Below are 18359 nucleotides of genomic sequence, written 5' to 3' on the forward strand. Positions count from 1 at the left end.
TATATACATAGATGATTTGTTCTTTCCTATTGGCCATGTCTATTGTCCATGCATAATATCCATGCAATAGACGTATCATACTACATGGTTTCATGACACTTTTCAGCAAGAATTGGGATTTCTAAGTCTCTATGGTCCCGAAAAGGTAACAATGGAATTATTTGTGGTGATATAGTTAAAAAAAAATTAATTACGTGACAGCACTAACAATTATTATTCTAATATAAATAGCCATGTAAACATGCGCAGAACCCCACAGAACATGCTGTTGTTCGGGTTTTTAAAAACATTAATAAGACACCTCAATTATCAAATTTCTAACCAGAATATTGGATCACACAGATCAGAACTGGACATTAACGCCTAAAGGGTTAAGATGCTAATTTACACTTGTTACGCTTCAATTGTATTGGCACGTCATTCCATCTGCATGGAACATGACAGCCAAATGCTGATTCACCAAACATTCATTCATGTTTACTTTGAATTCTGGGCTCTACTAATTGACGCTATTTTGCAGACCTACTGGGTTTTTATTCCATTAGCATTATTTTAGGAGTTAGAGTTAGGGGTCAAAGGACTGACCGTTGAGGGACCCCACATGTCGTGGCCATTTGATCAGATTCAAAACTTCCAGTCTTGTCTTTCAAGGAGGACCTGAAACATTTTACGACTGTTCCATTTATTCCAACCTGTTCAACAGTCCATCGGCTAGAAGCATTTTTTTAACAAATGATTGGGTGTAAGGAAAAAAAACAGTTAGATGAGTGCCAATTATACATGTTTTGGTTTTTTTTGTCGGCCCAGTCCTTATCCCCTGCGAATAGGAGGGGTCCACTGTAATGTATAGTTATAATCTCAAGAATACAAAGACATTACCTTGTCAATTAACCAATTTCAGTGGTTTGGGGCTTTGGTTTTATTCACTCACTCACATACACAATGTAACATGTTGCTGCTCTGTGTACATCCATCTGACCACTACCAAGAAGTATAGTATACCACATTAAAAAAAATATTCATGATCGGTTAATTGAACACTCTATATTATCCCGAGGTGTAACTGTGAGTGTATGTAATGGTTGTTTGTCTATTCGTGCCCTACGATTGGTTGGCAACCAGATTGAAGGTACCCTCCCTACTGCTCGAAAAATAGCTGGGATAGGCTTCGGCAGGCCCGCGACCTGCGTCAGGAGAAGCGGTTCAGATTATGGATAGACAGACGTCTTGTAAAAGAAGACAACGTGGGTAAATAAAAACCGAAGGTTTTGCTTTTATATAACAACACAGAGGGGGCAACTCTTACAGTATGGTGCCTTCTAACCCGCTTCAACTGAGAAAGCACAGCTTCACTTCCTGCCTACTAACATAATCAATCAAGTCTGGTTCCTGAGCACTGATTCAGATTTGGCCCCCCACAGTACCAGTGCAAGCTTGTACTAACATCAGACATAATTCTGAGGTTGTGTGTTCCATTCCGGCTCCGGCCTTCCTGTGTGGAGTTTGCATGTTCTCCCCGAGCCAGCGTGGGTTTTCTTCAGGTACTCCGGTTTCCTCCCACATCCCAAAAACATGCATGACAGGTTTATTGGACACTCTAAATTGTCCCTAGGTTTGAGTGTTAGAGTGAATGGTTGTCCGTCTTTGTGTGCCCTGCAATTGGATGGCAACCAGTTCAGGGTGTACCCTGCCTACTGCCTGAAGACAGCTGGGATAGGGACCAGCATTTCCGCGACCCTCATAAGGATAAGCGGTTACCTTTAAGATAACAGCCGGTTGGAAGCAGTACTTTTTTCTTTTTTTCATGCTGCTTGGATGACGTATCCCTGTCATTTTCATGATTAGAACGATCTGATTTCACACCTTTCACTGGCTCTCTTTCACCACCAGCATCCACCTCTCTCTTCCAATTTTATTCCCAAAAAAAAGGAAGTCACAAGTCTCAAGCAAGTCCGTTTTAAAATTTCTATCAAATCAAGTCTTAAATTGGTTCAAGCAAGCCTTCTCGGAAGTCATAAAAATCTTGCAGCAAAACATGTTGCGCACAATAAAGGGATTTCTAATTCTAATTCTAAATGTTGGAGTGATAACAAAAAGGGGTTTTAATTATCCTAATACAAAAACCACTGCATTATTTCTGAAAAAATCTCTAAAAATGACACAAAAAAAACAAGAATTCTATATAATTTCGGCAAAAACATTCACTTTAAAGGGTTTTTTTCATACTATTATGAGCGGCACACAATTAATGTGATGAGACTGAAATATGCTGCTAAATATGTATAATCATCACATTCAATATCAACGTACGTTGTTTCGTGTGCCAATGTATATACATGGGTGAACAAAAGGCATTAACTTTGTAAATTGGCGCATCTTTAAGCTGAGTGAAATTGATATGCATTCATTTACGGGGGCGCTGCCATATCAATTATGGTGGATACGCCAGAATAATACTCTATGTAGACTCTATATCAGGGGTGCTCATTCCGTCGATCGCGATCGACCAGTCGATAGCAAAGGTAGTATGGGTAGATCGCATGACATTAAAAAAATAGACGTCAGCCTATCATTATCCGTCATGTGATTGATACAGGGCACCCAATCAGATGATACCTGATTTTTTTTGTGTGACACATAGGTCACCACGCATGCGCAAACAACGGTGCCTAAGTGCAGCACAACTAACAAGCTAGCAAGTTGGTTACCTCCAATTTTAAGCCCTCATTTTATTCTCTTGAACTCAAGGGGGGTATAAACATGATGGGGGTGCTGGACCAAGTAAGACAAAAACGTATCACTTTAATACGGAGTGGGAGGAGGAGTTGACATTTTCGAAGTGCGTTTCCCTCATCTGCCCGTCTACCATCGCCATACCAAAGAAAGGAAATGTGGAGCGGGATTTTCGGACTGTTCATGGAAAATATGATACCGACTTTCCGCCGAAAAGCGAGCTGAGGAAGAGAAAGGTGTAGGAATTAAAAAGCCAGTTGTCAGGACAGCAGTCATTTTTCAGACAACTTACTTGAAAAGCGAAAGCCGCCACCGAGATTGGCTACATATACATACATTGTACAAAAAAATCCTCTCTCTCTCTCTCTGTCTGCATAAATACCAAAACAAAACATATCGGCCAGAAATAGCACCCGCAACTTAGACTGCACCCTTTAATACAGTGCGCCCTATGGTTGTGAAAATACAGTAGCAGTTTTCAATCACATTTGCATTTAAGTATTGCAATATAAGTTAAGTCAGTGTTATGAATCCATTTTTTTCTGTATCGTTACTAAAAATAGAATATAACATTTCTTATGTAAAACAGTTACATAGGGGCCGTAAACAGATAGTTAGAGGGGTAAAAAAATGACTGATTTTACATTTGCCAGAGGAAGACAGATTATATGTGGCGTCTCAACCACAGGGGTGCTTATGGCTTTGTGAATTGAGCTAAAAAAAAAAGCCTCCAAGGTGAGTAGTACAGCATTAAATACCATGCGTAAAACAACCACTGCACAGCATCTTCACAGTCATGCGCAGATCTGTAATCCTATTTAATGCAACACAATATGTTAACACTGTAGGCAAGCACTAACTCTACAGGACTTGTGCACCAGCTCCAAATGTCAGCTCAATAGGAAAAGCACCATTCTGTATCCTGGCAAACAAGTAAGTCTTCTTCACAAACAGGAAATCGTCGACCAGATGCCAAATGAATCAGATTCAGCACTCTGAGTTTGTATAGTCTTTGAATAAATGTGTCTTGTCAGAAATGGTGGCAGCCTGCTTCCAAATCCTCCTAAGTGGGCTAACACTAGAACATATTTTCTCAGAAACATTGATGAGCTTTCTGTATTTCCAAAGCATCATTTGGCTTAGAAACAATTATGGATTTGAGTTCAGTTCACAGTTCATCTCAACATAAACTGATAAAGACAACACACATACACATACATGCAGCCCTCCACAATTAAGGGTTAGAATTTACGTAATTATTTGTGTAGCTTGCAAAATACAAACTATTGTGTAAAGCTGTAAAGTGGAAAGTACAATTCAATTTTGCACAACCAGGTGATATCCACATATTGTTTCACAAATCATGCATCATGACATGTCATAAAGGCCTATGTCTACTCAATAGCCTTTGTTGAATTCAAATGCCTGGCTTGTGTGATAGTAGTTTGTCACTGTGATAGGCTGCTCATCAAATGGGATACACCTCATCTCTCTTGAGTGAGTGTGTAACACCAGAACTGGCTAACAAACCGGCAACCCCTCCCTCACTCCCTCATTTTTTTTAAGTGATTCTATCTGACTGAGATATCCCCATGATTTTCGCTGCCCTACATTTTCTATGACTTAATCTCTTCTTTTCTTCAGGTTTTTTAAAAAAAATATTTGAATCAGGTGTGTTGGCGGAGGGAAACATCTAAAACACTCTGAATAGTCTTGAGGACCGGATTCGGACACCCTTGCTTTACCTCTGCTTGCCTTATTAGGGCACTGCCTGTACTGTTTAAGAGTTGATTTTCTCAGTATTAGTCTGAAAACTCAGTGGTTTATTTCCTCTTGGAAAAGGACATTAATAAAAATAAATATTTTTGTTTCACTAGATGTTTTTATTTGTTACATTGCTTTCATTGCATAAAAGAAAAAGAACGCATTTTTACAAGCAAACTTTTAACGAAAAGAAGCAGAGAGAAGAATAAATCTGATACTTTCGAAAGCTTTTAATGCAAAATATTTACCTTACGCATTTAAATAACTCATTCAAAAATACTTCCATTATAACTTTTACATGTAATTTTATATAGCAATATATACTGATACAGCGGCACGGTGGACGACTGGTTAGCACGATGGCCAGCATCGGGCGTGGGTTCGATCCCGGATTCGGCCATCCTGTGTGGAGTTTGCATGTTCTCCCCATCCTTGCGTGGGTTTCCTCCGGGTACTCCGGTTTCCTCCCACATTCCAAAAACATGCATGGCAGGCCGATTGAACACTGTAAATTGCCCCTAGGTATGAGTGTGAGCGCGGATGGTTGTTCGTCTTTGTGTGCCCTGCAATTGGCTGGCAACCAGTTCAGGGTGTCCCCCGCCTACTGCCCGAAGATAGCTGGGATAGGCTCCAGCACCCCCGTGACCCTAGTGAGGAGAAGCGGCACAGAAAAGAAAAGAAAGAAATATACCGAAACGGTGAAGCGATTAAATTTGTAGCATGATATGAATTATAGGACATATCGCTCAGCCCTCATTCTACATTTGAAAAAGTTGTCTATGGCAATATGAAATAAATATATTTACATACTGTGCGATATTACATTAATGTAAAAAGTGCAAAATCCCTCAAAAACAACAATAGCAAGAAACATTTTAAAACATAATAAAAAGGGTGGGAGGGCGACATGCAAATCCGTTGCTGCCAAATGGCGTGTGTGGGGGTCGACTATTACAGCAAGAAGGCCTTCTCACAGCAGTATCTATGGACAAACCAATTTCGTGCAACATGTCACTCCTTAGCGTGTCACACTTTGGTGTGAGCGTACTCAGTTTGAGAAGATGGACCAAAGTTTGTTTGTGGTTTGACTACTGTGCTTTGACGACAAGATTAGACCTTTTAAGTGTCTCTCTGAGAGACGATAGATTGATGATGATTCGTCACATGAAGCATTGAAGGTGTGTCTTTCACCTGCTGCTGATGTTTTACAGAGTTGGACGGAGGTTGTATATTTACTGCCACCCGGGAAGTGAGGTCGTGGAGGTTGGACCTGATTGTCTGGTCCAGTACTGTTGTGGTGACCTCCCTTTGGCATGTGTATGATGCGCCATATGTTATAACCACCCTTTGGCTACGTGGAGCCACACACGGCAGAGGTGTGCGGTTCCCAGAGTCACCACGAGGAAAGCCCATCTCCGCTTTTGTTTTGGCAAGGGGTTTCTCCCGGTCACAACTAGGGCTGGCATTGTGGCCATGTAGGTGGCTGTCGTGCAATGTTCGACAGGGAAGATCTTTAATCTCTGTCACTATGTCATGATTCGGCTGGCTGTTGTTGAATCTGGTCAAATTACAGACAATGTGGTGCACAGAGGTTTCCACTAATTAAACGGAAGTCTTCTGAAGTATAGCAAAGCCTTTGGCAACAAGCTCATGTAGTTATAAACTACTTAGCATACGAAGAAAAGCTGCCACATCCAAGAGTGTGTTTGGATGGAGGTTTTTTCTCAATAAATGTTTTAAAATCTACATCTTCCATGTTTAGTTCATTGGAATGCCTAAAATGGGTTTTGCGCAGATGACCATTGTGAAGATAGCTAGTTAGCTCCATGGATGTAGCCTAACGAAACGAAAGTCTTTGCCCTCGCTGGAATTTGCTGGGAGCAAAGCCAAAGGAGAGGAGACCACAGCCAACAAGCAGACATGAGCATCAGCAAAATAATGAGGAATGTTGGCTCATGCAGATGATCTTCTCAACACCATGGCACCAGTCTTGGAATTTGGCTCCGTCAAGTGGGTTCTCCGGCAGTTGGTGTGTTTTCCAAAGCAAGTCTCTTTTTGATGATATGACTATTTTATAACACTTCTGCTTCCGGGCACTTCTGAAACACTCAGGAAAGATTGGCACAACAGATCAGGTAGCCATTTGTTCTTCTTCATTTAACAGAATTTTTATATGTGTCTTGTTCTGTGTTGAGATTATTCAAGCACACCACACAAAGTAAATCCAAAACTGTTAAATGCCTTGACTTTTAATTTTCATGCGAGGGGTCAGTACGGATAAACAGTCTTTCAAGATTTGAAAAATCCTGATGTGTGTGAGGCAGAAAGCGAATGCATGTCATTTTTAGCATTTGAGTCACTCTGGCATCAACAGAACCCTTCCACCCACCAAAATAATGATGTATTCTGTTCTGAATCCTCCAAAAATCAGAAAGTAGCAAAATATCTAATGAAATGGTGGTTGAATACAAATGATTGCTGAATTTAAATGTTTCTGTATTTCTTTTTTTTTTTATTTTACTTTTATATGGCCAGACAGGTTTGGGCTATTTTCCAAAGACAAAAGGCAGTAAGGCACAGGGCACGGAGAGACACTGCTCTCTCACAGAAGACCAAGTATGTGTGGAGGTAGAACGACTGTAGGAGTCTGGCAGCCGAGAGTGTGGACAATGTGGGAGTAGACGCTGCCGTGTAACATCAAAATTGGCAAACATCAAACAGGAAGACCTGTTAGTGTCCAGTTCTTGGTGCAACTCTCTGTTAATCTCAGCCAAACATCCATGTGTGGTAAGAGAAGAGAGACACCTTCCTGCCCGTTTTGCTCTTTAAGAGGCTCATAAAAACTCCAGGCTCCTCAGCAAAAACCCACCATCACCATCGCCAGGTATGTCAGGCAGTTGCTACGTTTTTGTTCTCAGTCATCAATGCCTGCTAAAATCCTACCACCGCCCAAAGAAAGCAGTCACCTGCTTCAAAGCTTAAGAGACTACTTGGGCACATGACCATAACAACAACAGGCTTTCTCCATCTGAAGTTCTTTAATGCAAACTCTCAATTTCAGCGAGCTCCTGACATGTTTTATCATTTAGAACAGAAGCAAGGTAATTCATGTTGAATTTGCATCAGGTTTGTGTCAGAATAAAATGATATTCAAGTAATATTTTCTGGTCGGGAATGCAAATAAATATTTGAAGTCATTTCATTATAATATTATATTTTTACCATTTTTTAAAAATGAACACTACACTTGAAAATTCATGGATAAGAAGAGTTAAAGATATAATTGCTAAGAACAGACCCGGTGAAATAAATTATCTGTTTCTTTTTAACCTTAATGTGGCAATAGACAGAGGCAGAATTTTTGCAGCTGTCATACTCCTAATTGTTAAATATTTATTTAATATTTACCATGATTATGTTTCTATGAAAATGTTACCGCAACTTCAGTCAACATGCTATGTTGCGATATGAGCTAAACCTAATGATGATGCATGTGTGCATGTCTCACAGTTGGTGAGAGGATTGAGTTCTTTGCAGCACAGCAGAGCAGCTTGTACAGTAAGGTTGATGTCCTTGACACTGTCACTGCCACTTGGCAGATATTTTGTGCTGACTTAGATTTCATAGCACTGATGCTAATGTAATACAACATACAGACAGAAAAAACAGAAGTAGACAGCTAAATGCAGTCAAAATGCACTTAGATCAAACAAACACAAAATAGTGCCAACAACAAATTTTAATCATATTGCAAATTTGATGCCTGTATTTTTTAATAAAATTCTGAGCGTGCCGCCTGGTCCGGCTTTCAATAATAATAATAATATAAAATGAGAACCCTACATTGTTTCTGAGCCTGAACAGAAGAGGTTTACAGTGGGTAGATGCACATAGATCAAGCAACTTTACCTGATCCCTTGTGTGACTGACACTGAACCACTCAAAACTCCCTACACCTTCGCCATATAACATTCATTGTTGTACAACAATTTCGCAGAGATAAAAGTGGTCCCTGACACCAAAAGAAAATAATGGTGGCCACAACTGAACGTTGCCTTTCTAGCTTAAATGGGAATACAGGTCTTTGCCCGCTTTATGAGCAGGCAGCAGAATGAGACAAAGATAAATTAATAAATGAAAAAATAAGACTGAACAACATTTTAAAACAGGAAATGACAGGGCATGGAACTACTTTTTTTCCCACCATGAACAAATAGAGTAGTGGTGGCAGAATAAGAAATGAAAGACGGAACACTGAGTGTTGCAAAGTCCACTTCCAGTACAAATACAAAATGCAAGAGTGCAACTGCTGGACTGCACTTCTGTGGGTAATATATAATTTATCATAGTATACAAAAATACACCTATTCAAGACACGGGTTTCAAAGAAGTAATGGTGACACAAATAGAACCGTGGTTGCCACACAGTCTCTCAGCTTATGCCGCCTTCAATGATTTCAGAGGAAAAAAATAGGGAACCACAAATTTTTCACCTTGACTGAAACGTCAATGGGGAATTTGATTAGGTCGTAGTTGGTCACCAATTAAAGAGGAATTAAAATACAGTAATTAATAGCACCGTGTATATTTGTGTTGTTACTGTTTGTAATATGCATTCTGCTTGTGTTAAAAAAATACATTATACATCCATCCATTATCTGTACCGCATCTCCTCAGAAGGGTTGCGGAGCGTGCTGGACCCTATCCCAGTTATCTTCGGGCAGCAGGCTGGTTGCCAGCCAATCGCAGGGCACACATAGACAAACAACCATCCGCGCACACACTCATTCCTAAGGGAAATTTAGAGTGTTCAATCGACCTGCCATGTTTTTGGAATGTGTGAATGAGTACCCGGAGGAAAACCCACGCAGGTATAGTGAGAACATGCAAACTCTACACAGGAAGGCCGGAGCCAGAATCAAACACACAACCTCTGCACTGTGAGGCCAGCATACTAACCAGTCATCCACCGTGCCACCCAACACAATCCAATACAACTTTACTTATATAGCGCATTTTACAACAGCTGAAGCTGTAACAAAGCGCTTTCCATATGGTGTAATACAAATTAGCAGGAAATTGGAACACAGACTAAAAAACGTAAACACATATACAATTGATACCAGAAGAACAACAGCACAGCGACGGTCTCGTGTTGAGTCGAAAGCTAAAGAATAAAAATGTGTCTTCAAATGACTTTTAAATGTGGACAGAGAGGGGGCTTGCCTCGGCACCTCCAGCAGCATTTGGGCCACAGACCTGAGGCTGCGGGCCAGTGCGTAGGGTTGGAAGTGCTCTGAGAAATACGCTGGAGAGGAGCCATTTAAAGATTGAAAGAGAAACAGAAGTATCTTAAAGCGAACTTTATAACGCACTGGGAGCCTGTGAAGAGAAGCCAAGATTGGGGTTATGTGAGCCGTCTTTCGATCTCCGGTTAAAAGACACGGAGAAGCATTTTGCACCAATTGGAGGCGCGTGAGGGAGGACTGGCTGACTCCAAAGTAAAGTGGATTACAGTAATCTAGCCGAGATGTAACGAACAACAAACGAAAAAAAAAACAGTAGGATTTAAATGCATGCTGATGCAAGCATTGGCATGATCATTACTGTTCTCCGTTAGAATCTATATACAAAGGACCAACCAAGGATACATAACTGACTACATCCGGCACTAAATGAATCATCTAGAAAAGTTGACTTTTGTTCAAATATGTGACTTGTGTTTTTTGGAGCTATTCAGTTTATTGTTTCGATCGAGAGGCACTTCAAAAGATTTCCTGCATTATCTGCAAACAGAGTTATGTGTGGTTTTGAATTAATTTTTTACTGTATAAAAAAATTAATAAATAAATAATCAGCCACACTTGTCATGACCCGTGTCAGTCATGTCAGGGTTTTTGTTATTATTGTTCACCTTCTATGCCATGTCCTTGTTTTTGTTTGTTTTGTCAGCTGAGTGGGGCGTCTCCTTCAGCGCTCGTTCCCGCCCTGTCTCGTCCGGCCGAGGAGACGCACCCACCAGCCACACACCGGTTCCCCATTAGCCTCACACCTGACTCCCATCTGCTCCCCTAATCACCGGACTATTTAGACACCCCGTGCCGACAACTCAGTGTCGGTACATTGCTCAATTCCAGGACTGTCACGGCCGCTCCCTGATCTCGGTCTCGCGCTGGCTCTCTACACACCGGCCATATTCGCTTGTCCCGATTGCTCGTCCCCGTTCACGTTCATGTTAGTTTGTCGCTGTCTTTGTTCCCCGTCACGTTTAGGTTTAAGTCACGTTCTGTTCTTCTTTGTTACTTTGCACCCTGCCACATTGTTTGTCCTTGTTTGATTCATTTAATAGATTCCCTTTAAGTTACCCTTTTCCCCGCTTCCTCGCATCTTGGGTCCTTCCTCCAACTCGCCTTCCGGCGAACCCTGACACACTTTTTTAAACAAATATCACAACCTGGCTTGGCCAGCATCATATTTCATAACGCCAGAGACTTCAAATTGTCATCAGACTCATTAAAAAATAAACTACAAGAAACAATTAATTAATTAATCAAATATGTATAATAGGCCAACAACCATTCACTTATGGTAGGCCAGCATTCAGTGTGCCTTTTTCAAGATAATATTGCTTCAGCGACAGAGAAAACTGTATATGACATTGAAGCCTCTATGGTGATTTATTTTATAATCATCGAACCAAGAAAGCTTGCACTGTACATATTTTTAAAACAAACACACACACACTTGAACAGCATTAAAGAGCGATTGACCTTTTTGTAAATGAACATGTATAACGTTCAAGAAAATCCCATTCATAACACATTACAGAACAAAGTGAGTATTGACTCACGCCCACATCATTCGTAAATATCACACATTCCTCCCAGAACTTCAGAGCCATCGGCGCATCCCTGCCTGCGGTGTCACCTCCGCCCAGCTGTCGCTCCTCTTTTTTTTGGCATCTTTCTGTTTACTCTCTTGCAATTTCACTCAAATTCATTTCCAACCCTCCACATCTGAACATGATCTAGTCAGGCAGGTTACAGCCACAACAATTAAACATCATTCATTATTACAGTTGATGGTAAGCTATTAGATTGGTTCACATAACAAGGTGTTCACATTTAGTTCATCGTAAACGTGCTGTATGAAATGAATGAAAATTATCGACATGATGTGACTTTTACAGATATTTTTGGCTCTATGCTATGGCTTCCTTCTGAAAGGAGTGCTATGCAGGCCATACAACACAGGTGTAACAAAGCACCGAGGCAGATATTTTGCTTTTTTTATTTATTCAAGGGAGCGTATTCAATCAATCATTTCAGGCCAAATGAAAAAAAGAGTTCTTGATGCTAGCATTTTGGGGCAATTGGCGTAAAGTACCTGAACAACTGTTGCAATCTCCAAAACGCTTAACGTAAATGAAGCTTAATGTCGCTTAATGTCAGAAAACTAAAACTAATCGTTACTGAAATTCACATGTACATCTCTACTTATGCGCACTTCAATCTCTGAAAATATCAAAACAATTGCCACAGTATTTTGGATTTTATGGGCATTCAGCTTTTTCTCCCCATAGAGGTTCTCGATAAAGAAAAAGCTTAATGTCGCTTAATTTTAGAAAACTACAACCAATCGCCATCCAAAATTGTACACATCTCTACCTAAGCCCACATCAATCTCAGAAAATATAAATATCATCAGACCAATATTTGACATTATAAGGACATTACCGTCACACATTACTCTCCACAGGTGTGCACTCAAGCTTAATGTGACTTAATGAGGAAAATGCTTAAAAGCCCATAAAATTTAAAAGACTGGTGATTGCCATGATACTTTCAGAAGTTGAAGTTGGCATAGATGACAAAATGCACATGAATTCTGGTTGTACTTTACTAACATTAAGCCTCGTTAAGCTTTTTTCCACAAACATTAAGCAGATTAAGATCGAGCCCAAACACATTCATTTAATATTAACATAAAAAGCTAACCGGGGCATATGAAATTGATTTCAAAAGATATGAATATTTTTACAATTGTCTTAGTTTTGCAAACCAATAATGTCATTTCAGTTAGTTCACAAACACTTCTGTCTTCATTTGATTTTGTTTTACAAAAATGTTAATTTATACCTGCAGTTATTTTTTCATAAACTCTAATTACCTTGGTGGGGACTTTACGCTGTACTAATGCAATGGGAGTCTTTTCAGAGCTAACACTATGCGCACACTCTTATCATCACCAGTTGGTCGTCTTGAATTAGAAGCATGCACAGATCTCTTGTCCTCTCATCCACAGCCACAGGCGACAATCTGACTCAAACTCACAACTTCTCACTGAAGCGGAAGAAGATAAGGCGGACAAATCCCAACCAAGGATGACTGCACTACATCACACTTGACATCACTGGAGTCTTAAATTTCATTTGAGCTTGGGATAATAATGATTACACGGCAGTGCAACAACCTGTTAAATATGTTATTTCCTGCAAAATGCAACCTTCCACCCAGCTTTGAAACATCACTTAGATGCAGCCTTCACATAAGCCTTACATATGAAGAGGTGTGAAATTATGCTTGAAGCAGCTGGAAAACTATTTCTCATTCATTACATTCAAGAGTCACGTTTATTCACCCCCTAAAATCGTTCTGTCAAAATCTCCCCCACATACAAAGTACGTTTTGAATGTGGGTGTTTGGTTAATCCTAATTCATATATTGGAAGGCATTAAGGGGGGGAAAATACATACGGCCGTCGCGGTGGCTCTCCATCAGCTCGAACGTGATGCTGAAGATGCTGAAGATGCTGAAGCTTTAAGAGCCACGGCAAAAGAGAGTTGATGAAGCCAGCGGCTGACTATCTATCATGCAGGCAATCCCCTCTTCAAACACGCTCGAGCCTCCTCACCGGTGCGAGGTGAGTCATTAATCCACAGCAGCATCGCCAGTGAGAAACTGTTTACTCCTTGAACGTGTGATGCGCCAACGCCTGACCTATCAATAATTAGACTGGAAGGTGTAAAAGGAGCTTACCTCGTTCAGCTCTTCACATCATCGCTAAACACGTAGCATCCAAAGAAACGTCCCTTCCTGCACCCACGGTGATGTCCACGCAGAGTCACCGGCGGAATGTGAGAGACTGTGAATGTGTGAACGTCAATGTGTGGGCATCAAGTGGCGAAAGCCTGCGGTCAGTGGCGGAGGTAAAAATACCAATTTTTACCTATATTGATTCCGGTATTTCCTTACAAAATAAAATAAATTTTTTCCTCCTCTTCCTTTTTTTCGCTCGGATAGATCAGTGTCTTTCAAATGTCTTTAAGGAAATTGTGATATTACACACTAAAGTTCCGAAAGAACTTTTTACTACATTTAACGACTATAGCCCATTTGGTCCCAGTATAAACCGAGTAAAATTTACATTTGGAATAGAATGAGATATCAAAAGAAAACTTTACTCCAAATAGTGGATTAATTGTACACCAATCGATTACAATAAACCTTTATTTGATGAGAACATACCGTAGCATCCTTGTATATCGTTACATTTGTTTTTATAGTTTCCTATTCTCTGGAGAGGCTGTGAATGGTGGGTGGATCGCGGTAGGCGGGACGAAAGAAGAGTGAAAAGAAAAGTCGAAATTATCAATAAACTATTTTCTAAATCACAATTCATATGCTATTCCTTGTGTGCCACCAGACATTTCACGCTCTGTCGTGTCAAATGCTTTTTTTTTTATAGGTCTCGGAAAATCCCAATAGTAAACTCTGCTATCTGTACTATTGGTTATTCCACAAGTTTCATTACTGTCATTGAGGTGGTCCGTTTTCTCTGAAGGCATATTGAGTTTCATTTAATAGCACGTGTTTCTGAATAAAGTTATCAAGTCTTGCTGAAAATAGCTTCTCTATTTTTTCATTTTTTTTCTTTTAGAACATTCTGTCCCATAAATGTTTAAAATGCCTATAATCATTATATATGTATATACATATATATATATATATATATATATATATATATATATATATACATATATATATATATATACAGCTCTTTGGATGATAGTGGAGGAGTTGTTTTTAATGTATTTATCTACTATTCCTTGGCTCAGGATTTGTTTTTTGCTTGGTTGCTGTCAATATTGACAAAATATTTGTTAAATTCATTCGTTATTTACGCAGTTTTTTGAGATACCGTATTTTTTGTCTTGTATGAAATATTCTGGATAGTCTATTTATTGGAGTAATTTTTTAATTGCGATTTACTATTTTCCATATTCCTTGTTTGTTGTTTTTATTTTTGCTTTAACAATGTATGGGCGGCACGGTGGCCTGACTGGTTGGCACGATGGCCTCACAGTGAGAGACAGCATCGGGCGTGGGTTTGATCCCAGCTCCAGCCATCCTGTGTGGAGTTTACATGTTCTCCCCATGCCTGCGTGGGTTTCCACCGGGTACTCCGGTTTCCTCCCACGTTCCAAAAACATGCATGGTCGGTCGATTGGACACTCTAAGTTCCCCCTCGGTATGAGTGTAAGCGCGGATGGTTGTTCGTCTCTATGTGCCCTGCAATTGGCTGGCAACAAGTTCAGGGTGTCCCCCACCTACTGCCCGAAGATAGCTGGGATAGGCTCCAGCACCCCCGCGACCCCAGTGAGGAGAAGCGGTATAGATCATGAATGGATGGATGGATGGATGCAAGGACGGGGAGTTGGTCACACATCATTAATTCGAAATCCATTTTGTATTTTCTAGTCAATTTCATTTGTAAATATATTATCTATTAGTGGAGCTATATCAACTGTTATTGAATTAGGTTCATAATTACAGGGAAAAGACTGTTTCTGTCGATTGTACTTAAAAAAAAATCTGTTGTTTTTTTTAGTGTCCATTTGTATTTAGCAAGTCAATGTTAAAATCACCACACATTATGCGTTTTTTTTTTTTTTATCATTTGAGTGACTAAGCATATCTGTTAGTTTATTGAATGTGTTAAGACATGATCCTGGTGTTGATACATTTTTTTGTGTGTATTTCAATGGTTCAACATTCCATTATGTTCTCTATTGTGTTCGTCAAGCTCTCAATTTTACTGCATCTAAAAGCTTTGTCTACACATACTGCAACACCCCACCCTTTCTATTGTCCCTATTTTGCAATTATTATGAATTTGTTTAATTTAGTCAAGTATTCTTTGATTTTAGGCTTCTACTATTAAAGTGTGTACCATATTTTCTGGACTATAAGCCGCTACTTTTTTCCTAGATTTTGAACCGTGCGGCTAATACAACAGTGCGGCTTTTCTGTGAATTTTTCTTCTTCTCTTTTGTTCTTTTTAATTAGCAAAGTAGTTGTTAATGTACCTTTATGTGCATTCACAGTACAAAATCGTTCTGTACATGCAGTAAACAACATTTTTTATAGCATGGTGTGTCCGGAAAATGCGGTAAATTAAAGTATATTTTATATTTATGTTGAATTGATCATCCATGTAGTAGTCAGAATTTTAAATGCTGTAATTACTTACTAAAGTGGTTACCTGGGTCCAAATTATTTTCAGAATTGAATGTCTCGTGGTTAGCATATTCAAAGCTTTTGAAATCCCTTTTTCCAATATGTAGATTTACTGTTGTAGTTGGGTTCATCATTTGTTGATCAGGTGGTTCATTTAGAGTTCTCACCATGCTGCTTGGTGGTGTTGAACTTGAGTATGCCGTGTTGGCGAGCTGGTGAACTATAAGTTTGTTAAGCCGCTAGTATGCAATGGAGCCTGCTGTCATGCGCAGCTTTTAATTTTTTAATTTAATTTTACTACTATATTTTAATTTTACTATATATATATATATATATATATATATATATATATATATATATATATATGCACGCTCACACCTAGAGGCAATTTAGGGTGTCCAATCAACCTGCCATGCATGTTTTTGGAATGTGAGTGTCACATGAGGAGTGGGGTTTGGACCCAGAAGCAGACAGGAGACGGAAGTGGCGACGTTAAAGTCTTTATATACAAAAATTCCAAGTAATAACAAGCAGGCCTGGATTCAGAACACATGAAAGATGGCTGACATCCTCACACGAAGAAAGCTTGACGTACCAACGATGTGTCACTGAGTAACTCGATCTTAAATACTCAAAGCATCAAGCCTATATGACATCATAAAAGAACAGAGCATAAAAGGACCATAGCAACTGTGTAGCAACGGATACATTAAGATATGTAACAACAGTGAGAGGAACCCAGAGTAACCCGAAACCCACACAGGCATGGGGAGAACACGCAAACTCAACAGAGGAAGGCCCGACACCACTGCACTGTGAGGCCATGGTGCTAACCAGTTGGCCATACATTCATATAATCGGGTTTTGAAACACTTTGGCGCAGTTTAGTAACCTCTGCAAATATGTACAAATCAAATGAGAATTTTGCCTTCGCAATCTGCATCCTACGTAGAAATGTCAAAATGAGAACAAATATACCTTTTGAAAATAAGTCTACGCAACAAGATATTACACCAAATTATAGAGTGTACATTCTCCACATTTTTGGAGTCCAAAGAAGCATTAAAATGAGTTCGGAATGCAGCCTTTTTCATAGACCTGTAATATCCTGATGCCCGAGGCACATTTGACATTCTTCCCTACCAGAAGTGATCTTTGTGTAGTCCAAATGCAATATTCAGAACAACTCAGCAAAACTGTTTTATTTTTTTTAATTGTTGTGATGATTGAAATTGCTGAGGCAAGATATAATGTAAAGAGCATTATATATGACCCATGCATGCTAATGTACTGAAAAAAAATTCAGTGCTACAGACACTCCCTCACTTTTTACCCATTTCTATGACATTAAAATTACTTCTACAGGTGAAAGGTTTTTGATGAGAATAGCTTGATCCTGGAGCTAAATTAAGTACATTTCCATTTTTCTAATGTGGAAAATGGTGATACATTGAAATTATCCTTTAACACTTAAAGTACAGTGATAAATGTATTGGCTAAAAGAACATACATTTGTTTCTCAGGAAAATAATCTGTTCACTGTTGTTGTTGTTGAGACATGGTCAAAAGCAAAAAAAAAAAGAAATAATTCTCTACAAATTCTCATCTTTCAAGAATTTGAGTTTGTGCCAAGTTATATATTGCTAACACAACCGGTGCGGGGATAGTGATATACACTGCTAAAGATGGCCATGGGCTTGCCTTGGCAATGGCAACGACATTATTCCCTTGATTCTGATCATATGCACTATTATGATGTTGAAGCAGCAATTTATCGGTGCATTTCTCTACGTTGTGGTATTAAAATACAATATCAAGGCTTCTTTGTAAATGCATGATGATACAGTTAGAAGAGATTGTCCTTGGATACCATCTGGCTAATGATTATGGCCAGCATGGTACCTCTGCTCTGCAGTCATTAAGAACTGCAAGATTATAAATTATTATATGCTATATTTATATATATATATATATATATATATATATATATATATATATATATATATATATATATATATATATATATATATATATATATATATATATATAATATATTTTTTTACCAATATCTATCTTGCTGATAAGCGCTATTGGGTATCAAGGGGAAATATAAATAAATCTTCTCGAATAGACTGTTAATAGTTTAAATGATAATGTTACATTCACTCTTACACTATTTGTATTTCCATCAAACGAGTATCGGTACTATCAATCTCTTATTGAGCCCCAAGGTGGCAGCAAATGACTACTGTAGTGAGGGCGGGCACGCGAACATACTGCGCGCGCACACACGGACATATGCGTCAAAAAACAAGAACACTGCAACTTCCAATGTACTGCCGT

The 18359-nt window shown here is 39.3% G+C and overlaps 1 protein-coding gene across 4 annotated transcripts in view; it reads right to left on the reverse strand.

Moving 5' to 3' along the window:
* The window catches only part of dlgap1a (discs, large (Drosophila) homolog-associated protein 1a), a 94863-nt gene extending 81177 nt beyond the window's left edge, over positions 1–13686 (reverse strand). For all 4 annotated transcript variants that reach the window (XM_088310590.1, XM_088310589.1, XM_088310588.1 and 1 more), the window contains exon 1: positions 13536–13686. The gene's annotated coding sequence lies outside the window, so the exon portion shown is untranslated. The remainder of the gene's footprint in view (positions 1–13535) is intronic.
* Between the last annotated feature and the right edge of the window lie 4673 nt (positions 13687–18359).

Source organism: Idiotropiscis lumnitzeri, chromosome 12 (genome assembly GCF_059441095.1).
Source record: "Idiotropiscis lumnitzeri isolate Australia: NSW breed Sydney's pygmy pipehorse chromosome 12, RoL_Ilum_1.0, whole genome shotgun sequence".
NCBI classification, from domain to species: Eukaryota; Metazoa; Chordata; class Actinopteri; order Syngnathiformes; family Syngnathidae; genus Idiotropiscis; species Idiotropiscis lumnitzeri.